The sequence below is a fragment of the Lissotriton vulgaris genome, chromosome 6 (genome assembly GCF_964263255.1).
Source record: "Lissotriton vulgaris chromosome 6, aLisVul1.2, whole genome shotgun sequence".
In the NCBI taxonomy this organism is placed as follows: Eukaryota; Metazoa; Chordata; class Amphibia; order Caudata; family Salamandridae; genus Lissotriton; species Lissotriton vulgaris.
Window position 1 is genome coordinate 458,923,104 of NC_141694.1, and position 14,945 is coordinate 458,938,048.

The window sequence follows — 14,945 nt, forward strand, 5'->3', positions numbered from 1 at the left end:
GGACTATTCGCACAACAGACCGCTACTGACGAGGCCTCCCCCCGCACCACCCGGGACGCCCCACGCCAATTTTCGGAGCAGCATTGTAGGATCCCAAAACCAGTGCGGCACCCAGGCGACATCACCTGGGTGCCGTCCAGAACTCTGCACGTTGTGCTGCCTTGGGACTATTCGCACAAAAGACAGCTTCTGACCATTGTTACTTTTTTGGGTGAAAAATGTTTAAATGTTTTTACAGTTTTTGTTCAGTTCATTATAGTTAAAAGTTAATAAAGTTTTAAAATCTAACTTTGTTGGAGTGCTATATATGTTTAAAAAATCGGGTGAATGGGGCCTTGAATCGGGTTATTGTCATGTGTGGGCTTTGCAAGTGTACTGCTACAAGATCGGACATTTCAAACTCAAATGCACGTTCTTTTTCTTACCTTTCCGAAGCATGGAACGCAATAGCAGGCAGAGAAAGGGTGATGCACGTGTTGAACACTGCCTGGCCTGGCAAGTTGCTGGCAGTGCCCCCCCCGCCCGCTCCTGAAAGAGGGCACACACACACCGCCGCCCCGAGTACTTCACAAATCTTTAAAAGACCATGCGCTTGTTCATTCTAGAACCCCTGCATCGACCCTCTGACGTTTCCTGGAAGAATTAGCACGTAACACAATACCAAGCCCTGTCAGCTAAAACCCCCGAGAAATCATGGGGCATATTATCAAGGGGGTTTATTTCCACTTTTTTGGCTTTAAAAGCCAAAAAAAAATAGATAAAATTATCTCCCTATTACCAAGCTGTCGCTAACACCAGTTAGTGACAGCTAAAAGGAGATAGCGACCATCTTGGGCCCCGCTTTGCATATCAATGATATTTATCACTAATGACATGCAAAGTGGGCGTGCCAAGATTTTAGCGACTGGAAACAGTCCCTAACCATCGCTGTCTCCTATTACCAACTTTTGGAGATATTCGCGCTAAGCGCGAATATCTCCAAAACCTAACACCTGCCCTGAGCAGTTTTAGCCATGTTATCCAATAGGAAGTGGATAACATGGCTAAGAGCATTTGCTGGATAATGCATGAATATCGCTGACTTTTCAACGATTTTCATGCATTGCGGCCGTTTTTTATCGCATTTGCGATACACCTTGCTAATAGCAAGGTTTATGTGCGATAAAATTCGCCGATGTGCGGCGATAATTTTTGTCTCTAAACAAGTTAGAGACAAAAAGTATCGCTAGTTGTTGGTAATATGCCCCCGGGTTTTTCCTTGCAGGAATCGGGAAGCGAAAGACTAGCACTGAAATCAGTAGTCTCACGCCTGAATCGGGAGGGTTGGCATGTCTGGATACTCTACAGCTGGGGCCATAAACTACATCCGCAGGGCTAGGTGATAGCCTAGGTCCGGCCTGGAGAATCGGACACAGAGGAAGAGGAGTGTCAGAGGGTGCGGTAGTGAATAGGGTGAAAGGGAGGTGTCTGGCGGGCACAGGGTGTGATTCTCAGAGAAGAGCAGCGCAGATGGGTGGAAGTATATGGCCCATGCATGAGAGAAAGAGCGGGGTGACCAGTGCGTGGGGGAGATGCTTGCGAGGGTGGGGAGCCATGCTGAGGATCGGCGGCGTGCAGAGAGTGGCCCTGGTCAAGGCATCTAAAATGGCTGCCGTGCACGACAAAATTGTGGCATTGGACAAAAACGCAAGATGGCGCAGACAATGTTTATCAATAAGGATTCATTTATAACAAAATATTTACTCGCAGTGACAAAATGGTGGTCAACACTTCCTGATTTCCATCGAATCGAACGTTAACAAACGTCACGCAGCAAAAAAAAAAAAAAAAGCTCACGCACAGAGCAGTTTTTAGCCATGTTATCCAATGGGAGGTGGATAACATGGCTAAGAGCATTTGCTCGATAATACATGAATATCGCTGACTTTTCTGCGATAATAGCAAGGTTTATCTGCGATAAAAATCGCCGATGTGCGGCGATAATTTTTGTCTCTAAACAAGTTAGAGACAAAAATTATCGCTAGTTGTTCGTAATATGCCCCCGGGTTTTTGCTTGCAGAAATCGGGAGGCGGGAGACTAGCACTGAAATCAGTAGTCTCACGCCTGAATCGGGAGGGTTGGCATGTCTGAATTCTCTACAGCTGGGGCCATAAACTACATCCGCAGGGGTAGGTGATAGCCTGGGACCAGCCTGGCATCTAAAATGGCTGCCGTGCACGACAAAATTGTGGCATTGGAAAAAAGGCAAGATGGCGCAGCCGCTGGAAGAGATGTATCAACATATATGAGCCTCCTCAGCCACCCTCAGGAAACATAGGGGATTAGGATACGTCTCCCGCACCCCCTTATACCTAGTAATTTAATTAACGAAGCACAAAATGGCGAATTCCCGTTTCGCTACCAGTTTGCGGCCCAGTTCGCGGCCCGTGAAGCGCTTCTACCGTGAAAAATCATTTTTTTTTATTTTCCCCACGGGACCCTTTAATAACCCCAACAACATTCCTAGGGGGTCAAGAGGGGTATACCTTGCCCCCTTTCATTAAATTCCCCCTTCATTTTTCACCTCTTCTTCTCTCTCGATCCTACCGAGAGATAAGATGGCGGCCGCTCCGGACTGTCACGCAGCAAAAAAAAAAAAAGCTCACGCACAGCCGCTGGAAGAGATGTATCAACATATATGAGCCTCCTCAGCCACCCTCAGGAAACATAGGGGATTAGGATACGTCTCCCGCACCCCCTTATACCTAGTAATTTAATTAACGAAGCACAAAATGGCGAATTCCCGTTTCGCTACCAGTTTGCGGCCCAGTTCGCGGCCCGTGAAGCGCTTCTACCGTGAAAAATCATTTTTTTTTTATTTTCCCCACGGGACCCTTTAATAACCCCAACAACATTCCTAGGGGGTCAAGAAGGGTATACCTTGCCCCCTTTCAATAAATTCCCCCTTCGTTTTTCACCTCTTCTTCTCTCTCAATCCTACCGAGAGATAAGATGGCGGCCGCTCCGGACTGTTTAGAATGTTGACAGACACCGGGGAGCCAATCAGCTTTCTGCGCGCAAAGTTCCGTTTCGCGAAAAGTAAGCAGACCGGATCGCTGCCCGGAGCGCTGTTACAGATATCTATCTTGTTTTGAACGTTAATTTCTCAAAAACTACTGGAGCACATATATTGAGACCTAGCAAAGGCACATCGGGCTAACAGTCCCTACAATTTTGCCAAGTTTCGTGCAAATCCATTCAGCCGTTCGAGCTAAAAGTGAGTCCAACCGCCCTATGGAAAAATGAATGGGAAAAACGCGTTTTGGGACCCCCCTTTTTTCTCGTCCCCCCCTTGACGAAACCCCCCCAAATTTTCAGGGGCTGCTCAGAAACAAAATGTGCCATTGTCCTGAAAATTTCAGCCGATTCCGTCCACAAACGCCAAAGTTATTAGACATAGAATTTTCAAAAATCCCATAGACAAATAATCCTAACTATATATACCTACTGGCTATAGCCAGTAGGTAATATATATATATATATATATATATATATATATATATATATATATATATATATATATATATATATATATATATATATATATATATATATATATATATATATATATATATATATATATATATATTTATTTATATATTTATATGTCTCTGGTATCCAAATTGAGTAAGGACCACAAATACATCGTCACCACTGCCGACAAGGGATAAGTGGAAGAGAAGGGGTATGATCTCTAAACAAGAATTTGACTTCCTACATATATTACCCAAACTATATCTCCTCCCTAAAGTATATAAACAGGTTGTTCCAGTTCCCGGTCGACCCATCATCTCGGCCATTGGGGGAATGGTGGAACATGTCACTGAATATATCGACTACTTCCTGCAGGATTTAGTCAAGGAATTGCCAACTTATATCAAAGACACTGGAGACTTTATCAGAAAAATCAAGGACATTCCATGGAGCAATGATCTTTTATTGATCACCTTAGACATCGAATCGCTCTACACCAGCATTGTGCATACAACTGGTTTGGCAGCTTTGGAATATTTCCTTGGGAAAAGACCTGTTGGTTGCTATGTTCACAACAAGATGATAATAGAACTCACTACTTGGTGTCTAAATAACAACTTTTTCTATTTGGTGATAATATCTATATTCAGAAACGGGGTGTTGCTATGGGGGCCTGTTTCCCTCCCAGCTATGCGTTTCTTCACGTAGGCTGGTGGAAGGAACAGGTCCTCCTGCTCGCTCATGGCGCAACCTATAAGAGACATGTTGTGCAATGGATGCGCTATATAGATGATGTTTTTATTATATGGAGGGGGAACTATGAAAGTGCTAACAATTTTCTTTCATCTATCAATATTAATCAAGACAATTTGAGGTTCACCTCCAATATAAGTACCAGGGAAGTAGAATTTCTTGATGTAAAAATATTTGTCAATGATGGTCGTCTTGACACGAAACTCCACAGAAAGAGCACTGCGGGCAATAACATTCTTCACGCCAGCAGTGCTCATCCACGACACACTATTGATAACCTTCCTTTTGGGGAGCTGCTCAGATTGAAGAGAATCTGTAGTACTGATCGTGACTTGGCTATTTGCACTAATGAAGCCCTGGATAGGTTTAGACGTAGAGGTTACAAAGAATACATCTTAAGAACTGCCATCCAGAAAACCAACGCCAGAACTCGTGAGTCTTTGTTAACTTCTACTCACAGCAGTTTGGCAACATCAATCACTGAAACTGAGGAACAAACTCTCAGGCTGATTACCGGCTACAGTAAACAGGCCAGACAGATTAAATCCTTTATCAAACAGAGATGGCCTGTGTTAAAAACTGATCTGGTTTTAGCTCCTAGGCTTCCTGATAATCCCATTGTCACTTATCGGAGGGGACCCTCCCTTAAAACTCAGATCAGTCATGAATTCCCAGAGCTTGTAAAGAAGGAGATTGGTTGAAATCCCGGCCGGGATTCAAACGTTGCTCTACTTGTAGAGCGTGTAAGTTTGGAAAAAACACCTCCCAATATTCAACTCCATTCAGTCCGGTTATGATGGACATCAAGGGCATATTTAACTGTAAGACTAATTTTGCTGTCTATGTCCTGACATGCACCTGTGATCTTAGATATGTAGGCAGCACTTAGCTACAGGTGCATGCCAGGATACTCCAGCATTTACGTGCCATCGTTAACAATGATGGCACATACCCAGTTGCCAGGCATTTTAAAGCTATTCATAACAACAATCTACAATGCTTGGAATACTATGTCGTTGCTTCTGTCCCTAAACCTAGGCGAGGCGGTGACAGGGAGAAAATGCTTAGGAGACTAGAATCTCAGTTCATTTTAGAACTAGACAGCAGATTCCCCAATGGATTGAACACTACAGAAGACTTACATGTTTTCTTATAACCATGATTTCCTCTTTATCTTTCTATTAATATGCAATTTCCCATTTTGATCTGCCTCAAAAACCCATGAAATGTTATGAATTTTATTTTAATTATATTACACCTTCCATGTATCTTTTGCACATTTGGTTTTTTCCTTTTTTCACTGGATAGGGAATTTATACTTTTTTCCCCACTGTTTTTGGGACACAGACGCTATGACAATATTTTGGTTGGTTTTTCCCTGATATATTCAACATGAATTTATTTTGGAAGTTATTAGACGATTCACTATCTTGAGGTTTTGAACATTATGATGTTTTTGACATATACAAAAGACATTTTTCTTATTAGTGCTGGAAATATTGTAGATAAACCACTATTGCATTTATGCAGAAATATAGCAAACTGCTGATATGAAATGGACAATGATTTTTTATGGTTTAATTTTATTTGATAGATCCATAATGTATGATCTATAACATTTTACCATAAAATTATTTAAATATATTTATATATATTTATGCATCCATGCATTGTTGCACATACTGTCTTGCGCTTTTTGCACAATTTGCATTCCCACTTTATTTGCGTAATTTGAACTTTCAAGCACAAAGTGATTGTTGTTTACATTTCTTCTTGAATTGACAGCAGTTTATCTGGTTTGAGCATTCATGCCTGTATAACTACATATTCCAACTTGCTAATTACAGCGCTTCTTTAATTATTTATATTCTGTCAATATTGGTCTATAAACGATTCAGACTCATTTATCACCTCATTAGATAATGTTGATAACTATACTTCCTTTTAGAATTTTTTTTTGAATGCTATTCACTGTTTGGAAAACAGACTGTATATGTCAGCAATGTGTAGTGTGTCTTTCGTTTTCATTTCTCATCACATGGTGTCGTAAAAGTGAAAAAAATACAATTTGAAACTGCGAAAAAAATCATGCATTGAACCATATATAAAGGGTGTTTGTTCATTAGCCTGACGATCTGTGACCAAGGGCGCTCGCCCGAAACGCGTCAGATTTGGTAAACTCTCTTTTGCAATAAACTCTGCCGAAAATACGTTGGGACTTGCGTGGTCTTTCCTATTCCTACCTGTCGGGTGGCGGCGTGGTGAGAGACTGCTGTTTCTGCACACACACATATATATATATATGGTCGCCAGTAGGTATATATAGTTAGGACCTAGTTTCCATAGGAAATCCGCAACATTTCATTGGGAATACCTTTTGGCGCCGGTTGTTGAATCTTTGCAAATTTCTCAAAGAAGATGGCCTGTACCGCTCCGCTTCTTCGCTGAAAATGTCTCGGGTAGGTTCGTCAAGCGGAGGCCGAGAATAAAGGGGATCCCAAAAAGTGTTTTCCCCATGTTAATTTCCATAGGACATTTAGACAGGGCTACAGCCCGAACTGCTGAACGGAATTACACCAAATTTTGCAAAATGGTAGAGTCTGATTCGCAGATCACGCTTTTGCTTAAATGGTGTAAATCCCTCCAGTAGTTCCTGAGAAAATCAAAAGAGAAAAAACATATATATCTATAAGCGCACATTACATCATTCATGACATGGTCAGTGACATCACTGATGACATCACTGATTACATCATCCACATGACAATCACATACACCTTTTCATACACTAGTAAAATCTTTCATCACTCTTTGTAAAATACAGAGTATCATATTTGAATCCATTGACACAGCAATACAAGTATCTAAAAACCCACTCAGTGATTCCTAGATGTATACACTCATCTAATCACTTACCTGTAGATTCACTCACACATGCTGGTAATGAACAATAGAACATTATCAAAAATACTTATACACCTATATCGACATTACACACCAGCACACAACCTATTCACATATGAAGTTATCCTACTCACTTAGGCAAACAATGGATCATACTTACATACTTACTTAGCTACACACTTATACAAACACAACTTCATCTATTCATTTAGATAGTACGTCATACTTAGGGGCCCGATTCCGATTCTGGATAAAAAACCGTCGTACAATTCATATTCGTAGCCGTCTCCATACGACTTCAAAAAGACCGTCCGAGCTGCTTAGTACGATTCATATCCCGAAAATACCTCCGATTATCAGTGAACCATACGAACCATAATGGAAGACCCGTACAAAATGGCGTCGTAACCCAAACCGTACGATTTGTAAATATGCCGTAAGAACTAACAAATACGATCCAGACCAGGGACCAAGTACCCGATTTGTATGGGCAAACGTTGTCACGCAAGAATCATGATTCGGACGGAAAACATTGTGGATAAGCGAGCCGCACCAACAAATACGACCCGCACACCCCTCAATGAAGTGTACACGAACACCCACCCAGAAAATGGACCGTAACAGCCAGCCGCACCAGTAAATACGACCCGCACACCCCTCAACGAAGCGTACACGAACCCCCAACCGGAAAACGGACCGTAACAGCCAGCCGCACCAACAAATACGACCTGGACACCCCTCAATGAAGCATACACAAACCCCCCCAACGGACCGTAACAGCCAGCTGCACCAGTAAATATGACCCGCACACCCCTCAATGAAGCGTACATGAACCCCCACCAGGAAAACGGACTGTAACAGCCAGCCGCACCAGTAAGTACGACCTGCACACTCCTCCATGAAGCGTACACGAACCTCCACCCGGAAAACGGACCATAACAGCCAGCCGCACCAACAAATATGACCCGCACACCCCTCAATGAAGCATACACGAACCCCTCCCAACGGACCGTAACAGCAAGCCGTACCAGTAAATACGACCCGCACACCCCTCAATGAAGCGTACATGAACCCCCACCCGGAAAACAGAGCGTAACAGCCAGCCGTACCAACAAATACGACAAGCACACCCCTCAATGAAGCGTACACGAGCCCCCACTTGGAAAACGGACCGTAACAGCCAGCCACACCAGGAAATACGACCTGCACACCCCTCAATGAAGCGTACACGAACCCCCACCCGGAAAACGAACCGTAACAGCCAGCCGCACCAACAAATATGACACGCACACCCCTCAATGAAGCGTACACAAACCCCCCAAACGGACCGTAACAGCCAGCCGCACCAGTAAATACGACCCGCACACCCCTCAATAAAGCGTACATGAACCCCCACCTGGAAAATGGACCGTAACAGCCAGCCGCACCAACAAATATGACATGCACACCCCTCAATGAAGCATACACGAACCCCGCCAAAAGGAGCGTAACAGCCAGCCGCACCGGTAAATGCGACCCTTTCACCCCTCAATGAAGAGTATGCGAACCCCCACCCGTTAAACGGACCATAACAGCCAGCCGCACCAACAAATACGACACGCACACCCCTCAATGAAGCGTACACAAACCTCCACCTGGAAAACGGACCGTAACAGCCAGATGCACCATGAAATACGACCCGCACACCCCTCAATAAAGCATACGTGAACACCCCAAAAACGTCCCATATGAGTCAGCAACAACAACACAAACTAACTGCACACCCCCCACTAATAAAGCGCACACAAATCCCGAAACCAGCACAAGGAGGGTGCAAAAGAGTCGCACAACCCCACAAAACATGTCTCCTGTGCACACACCATAGGAAAACAATGGCCTGACCACATACAAACAGAGGGCCCAAGTCACACCCGCCCCTTATAACTAGGGCTTCCGGTTTTATGGTATTTATTTTTTTCACATTTCCGTCTGTATTTATCCATATTTATTTTTTCCGCCATTTTATCTGTATTTATCCACATTTATTTTTGACGCAAGGAAAAAAAACGCTAAAACTGGTATTTTTCCACATTTATTTAAGTTGGCATGCACACTTGCACTAGGTTGTTATAGCTTTTTAAAGCACATTAACCTCGCAGAATTATATCTCATGGATGCGTCCACATCTCTTCTGGTCCTCTCTCTGTCTCCTTGGCACCGCACTTTCTCTGCAGCTTTTTCACTTTTGGAACAACGCTCCCTGAAGCTTTCTCTCCCATTGCACTCCACCCACTGCACCTCTCTCTCCCAAAACACATCATTGCTTGCAACAAACCCAGCCTCTAGGGACATTCTAGCCAGCAGATGTCTCTACCAAGTCACCTCATGCATGCAGTTCTCTATCTCTGCCCACATACCAGCAAGCATGCCTCTCACTCCTCCACTGAGGACAACACCGCCTGCAGCTTTCTCTCATACCAGCCCCTCCATCCTCTATCAAGGAGCAAATTGCTGTCTCTGAATGACCCTCTCCCAATCCTATCACTGCTTTTAGCGTTCGCTCTTGTGTCATATTCACCGTGCACAAGTCTCTCCATCTATTTAGCACAACAGTGCATATTTCCCAAGACCTATTTTGCAAATTGCTCCCAGTGCACATCGCAGTTCCTAAGAATCTCTTGCCTACGGCATATGTAAAGCCCTGTGGATTTTTCTCCCTTGGCACATTCCCCCCTTGCGGCTCTAGCTCCCAATCTCTGCGCCAAACGGCGATGCCCTAACTTTGCTCTTCCCTGCCTCTAGTTCCTATGTGCCATGTCACTTCGCTTATGTCTGTGTATAACAAAGAAGAGAGTAAGGGAAGTTTGCACAGTCTATGTGTGGTGGGAACTCCTGGTCCCCTAAACTAGAATTAAACAAACAGTGGAGGAGTACCCCTATAGGCAAAAAAATATATACAAAGAAGATATTCCTTCTGTGTCAGGAGCTTAAGGCTCCGGTTTAGCAAAAGATTGCCCCAACCTTTTTATATTGGACAGTCATAGTCCTTAGAGAAGACCCCTCACTCACCAACCTGGTTGGTGACATGCTTCATCATTGGGGTCCCACCCCATAGGCCGAGTGCCTATAGGGTGTGCTGCGACACCTGGTTACAGTGGAGCGGGTTTCTTTGATTTTTATATGTGCAAAGGATAATTGTGAAAAGTGTATTAAAAAGAGGTCAAGTCTACTCACACCAAGAATTTATTCTGGAGTGCTTGAACCCTATTCAAATATATGTAGCACCAGTGCCTATTTAGGAAGGTTTAGGTGCTTCGAGACGTGTGAAAAAGAATAAAAATAGCGTAGTGTGCTATGTGAGTTATTTACAATTAAAAGTAGGTCTACATGTTTCAACCATTGGTAATATTATTTGGTTTTCGTCAGGACCGTGTTGTTTGAACGGGGTGGTCCACACACGCTAAGGCGTGTCCAGCCCTCGTTCAAAAACAGACCATAAATAGTGGTCTGGTGTTAAAAAGTGCTTTTACATATATTTTAATAGGGTTCAAGCACTCCAGAATAAATTCTTGGTGTGAGTAGACTTGACCCCTTTTTAATACACTTTTCACAATTATCCTTTGCACATATAAAAATCAAAGAAACCCGCTCCACTGTAATCAGGTGTCGCAGCACACCCTATAGGCACTCGGCCTATGGGGTGGGACCCCAATGATGAAGCATGTCACCAACCAGGTTGGTGAGTGAGGGGTCTTCTCTAAGGACTATGACTGTCCAATATAAAAAGGTTGGGGCAATCTTTTGCTAAACCAGAGCCTTAAGCTCCTGACACAGAAGGAATCTCTTCTTTGTATATATTTTTTTGCCTATAGGGGGTACTCCTCCACTGTTTGTTTAATTCTAGTTTAGGGGACAAGGAGTTCCCACCACACATAGACTGTGCAAACTTCCCTTACTCTCTTCTTTGTTATACACATATTAGGCAGCGCACAGATGCGAGAGCGACACATAATCAGAATTTATCTTTACAACCATGGCCGACAACCAAGGCCTCTCCTACACCTCTGAAGAGGTCGAGGAGGTGATGAGTGATCTCTCTATCTTTGCGGACCCCAGCATCGCTCAAAGCATTTCTGCAACCACAGATTGGGAAAACCTAACAGAGCTGAAGAGGAACAGAATTAGGACAATCCTACACGGGACTATCCTAAAACAATATCTGGACAAAAACATGGCACCAAAAGGGCTACTAGTCTCTAATGCTCCGCGAATCTTCTTAGAAGACGCAGTGTTTCGAAAAGATTGGGCTGCCATAGCGTGGCATTGTACCCACGACTGGATAGTCTTAATTTTAAAAACAGCACTAAGACTATCTGAGAAAATCCTAGTGGAAATCCAAACAGCTGAAGGCAATATGAAAACAACCATCACTGGCTTTAAGAAAAAGCTAGATGAACTGAATAAAGAGATGACAGACTATAAAGACAACTTAACACAACAAAAAGTGCAAAAGTTTCAAAAAGATTTAAAAACATTCACTATGGTGAAAGCGTATCCATACTCGGATCCAGAGTATGTACCACCATCCAAGGGGGATGACAACTCTGACGCTTCAAGCAATGCGTCTAGTAACACCTCTAATTCCAGTGGTAATTCCAGCAATGGAAGCATCAAAACAAGAGGCAGAGGACGAGGCAGAGGGAAAAACAATTGGTCTACATTCAATCCAATGCCAATGCCACATTTCCAAGATGTATACAACCCACCAAACTTCCCTATGTATGGATGGCAACCACCGTTCCAACAACCCTTTTTTCCCCAAAATCCTTATATGCCCCCTTTTTTAAACCGGGGCGGGAGAGGACGAGGCAGGAGAAAAAACGCCAACCAGGGCAATCAAGTCCATTGGGCACCAGAAGATCCGAATACCAACCAGGGCAAGAACAAGGCCCAACAACCAGGACCGAGCAATCGGAGAACCTAATTACCAACCTCTCTAACAGACCCCTCACTAAAGATGAGGAATCAGTACTTAATAAAGGGTTAGGCTTTGTACCAACCGCAAATCTGGACAAGTTTAAACTCCACTGCGAACTAGCTTCCTTTTTTAGGAAACTAAGACTCAAAGCTTTTTTGGAAAAGAGAACCCCAACAGAGGAAAGCACTGATCTAAATGAGACTGGACTCCGGAATAAGTCCACATTCACACCACCACCCCACATGGTTCCTGTAGAAATCTCCACATTTGAGCAGGCTCTTTTTAATGAGGTGGAAAAAATATCCCCTAAGAAGCCTTTCATGAATCTCACCAAACAAGAAAGTATTGCACTGAAAAATCTACAAAACTCCGACACCATTATCATAAAACCAGCTGATAAGGGCGGAGGGATAGTCATCCAGGATAAATCAGCTTACCAAACAGAATGCCTCAGATTACTGGGTGATCACTTGAATTATCGCAGACTACCGATGGACCCCACAGATGACCTCAGGGGAGAGATCATATCACTTGTGGAACATGGAGAAGCAGAAGGCTACCTCTCCAAAGAGGAGGCGGATTTTCTGTGCAAAAGCGAAGGCAAGATTCCCTATTTTTACACGCTGCCAAAACTGCACAAAAATAAAATTCCACCACCAGGGAGACCCATTGTCTCAGGGATTGGTTCATTACTTGAACCCCTGTCCTGTTTTTGGGATGTCTTTTTCAAAACGATGGTCCAAAAAACCTGCACCTACTTACAGGATACAAAAAGTGTACTACGCCTCCTTGATCAACTGACCGTAGATGACGACACCATCTTGGTTAGCTTTGACATTGAGAGCTTATATACAAGCATTCCTCAAGACGCTACCTTGGAGGTACTCAAAAGAGCTCTGGAAAAACAAGATTGGACCTCGAGAACACCAAGAGAATTCATCTTAGAATGCGCAAGACTGGCCCTGAAGAAAAACTATTTCCAGTATGAGGACAAGATCTTTCTCCAAACTGGGGGCACTTCTATGGGCAGTACTTTTGCTCCCAGTGTAGCGGGTTTGTACGTTTATGATTTTGAGGAGAAGTACATCCTGAGCCAGCAAAACCCCTACAGTTCTAATATCTTACTATGGAGAAGATATATAGACGATGTGCTGACAATTTGGAAAGGAAGTGAAGACACGCTATTAAGCTTCTTCAACTGGATTAACACAAGAGATGAACATTTGAAATTCACATGTGTAAAAGACTTAAATTCATTGGTCTTTCTGGATCTCACCATAACGAAAACAAATGGTAAACTATCAACTGCCACCCACTATAAACCCACAGCCAAAAACAATTTACTCCGCTTCGAAAGTTTTCATCCTAGACCCCTACGGGAAAACTTACCATATGGGCAGTACCTACGGCTACGCAGAAATTGCAGCGAACTTGATGATTATAAACTCCAGGCCCAGGATCTCACAACCAAACTGAAGAATCGGGGTTACCCCAACAAAATCCTGAATAAGAGCCAAAAACGAGCCCGCAACCAACACCGAGCGGCCCTCTTAGAGGATACAACCAGAACAGAAGAGGAACCTCCATTAACATGTGTTACAACATATAACACGATTTCCAATGACGTAACAAAAATTATAGGAAAACACTGGAGCATCCTCAACACTGGTAATTTACATTGGGAAAAGCCCCTTTTCTCATATAAAAGGGCTAGGAGCATCAGAGATGCAGTAGTGAATACCAGACCAAAAACAACTATAACGGAGAATGAGTCTGTCTTGAACATATAGGGCCTGCCAAAAGTGACAGGACACTACAAATGCGGAAATTGCAGCGTATGCCCCTTTACCAACAATGCTAAAACATTACAACTAGAACCCAACAAAGTATGGACGATCAGGGGGCATACGAATTGTAACAGTGAAAACGTGGTGTATCTGCTAACATGTCCTTGTGACCTCAGATACGTGGGCATGACTGGCAGAAAAATCAAGACACGCATTGGTGAACACAGAAGCACCATTAGGTGCAAAAAGACCAACACAAAGCTTACCGAACATTTTCTGTCGGCTGGCCACAGTGCGGATGACATCCGCTGGACAATAATAGAACAAATAAGACCAGGAACCAATGTAAACCAACGCCTTTTTGAGAAAGAACAAAGGTGGGTTTACAGACTTGCCACCTATAAAACTGGGCTCAACGAAAACATCCCATGGAACTCAGTAATGGGGTAATCCACCTCCGTTAATATGGTGTGCAAGTTAATTCCTCATAATCCCACACTATGATTCCACAATGAATACAATATTCCAGGCTGAAGCGTGTCCTGTATATTGTTGTTTCTTAAGTCTGATACCTCTTTAGCTCATATCACATGTTTCCCCAAAACATAGATCTTCCTAAGATCAATAAAACTAATTTCCCTTCTCTGGGAGGCGCGACTCTCCCCTGAGCTCCGTTCGCGTTTATAATCACCCAGACAACCGAAAAACGCTGAACCCTACGTGACCATCGCGTCATACGCAGCGTTATCGGGCACCGCCCCCGAGCCGCGCACCGATTGGTTTACCGGAACTCTCTGAGTGGAGGCACGCCTACCCAGGAAGTAACAGTCAAACTACTTCTGGACGCCGTTACCGCTACGGGTGACTCCACGGGGCATTTCCGAGTAAAGAACCAAGTAGGTTTACAGGCCTGACGAGCAGAAGCCGCAAGTAAGTGCCCTGAATTTTAGAATAGAGACGTAAATAACGCGTCTCGGACCAAGACGCGCCTATTTGCTGCATCAGATTAATGGGATACAAACCTCTTGAT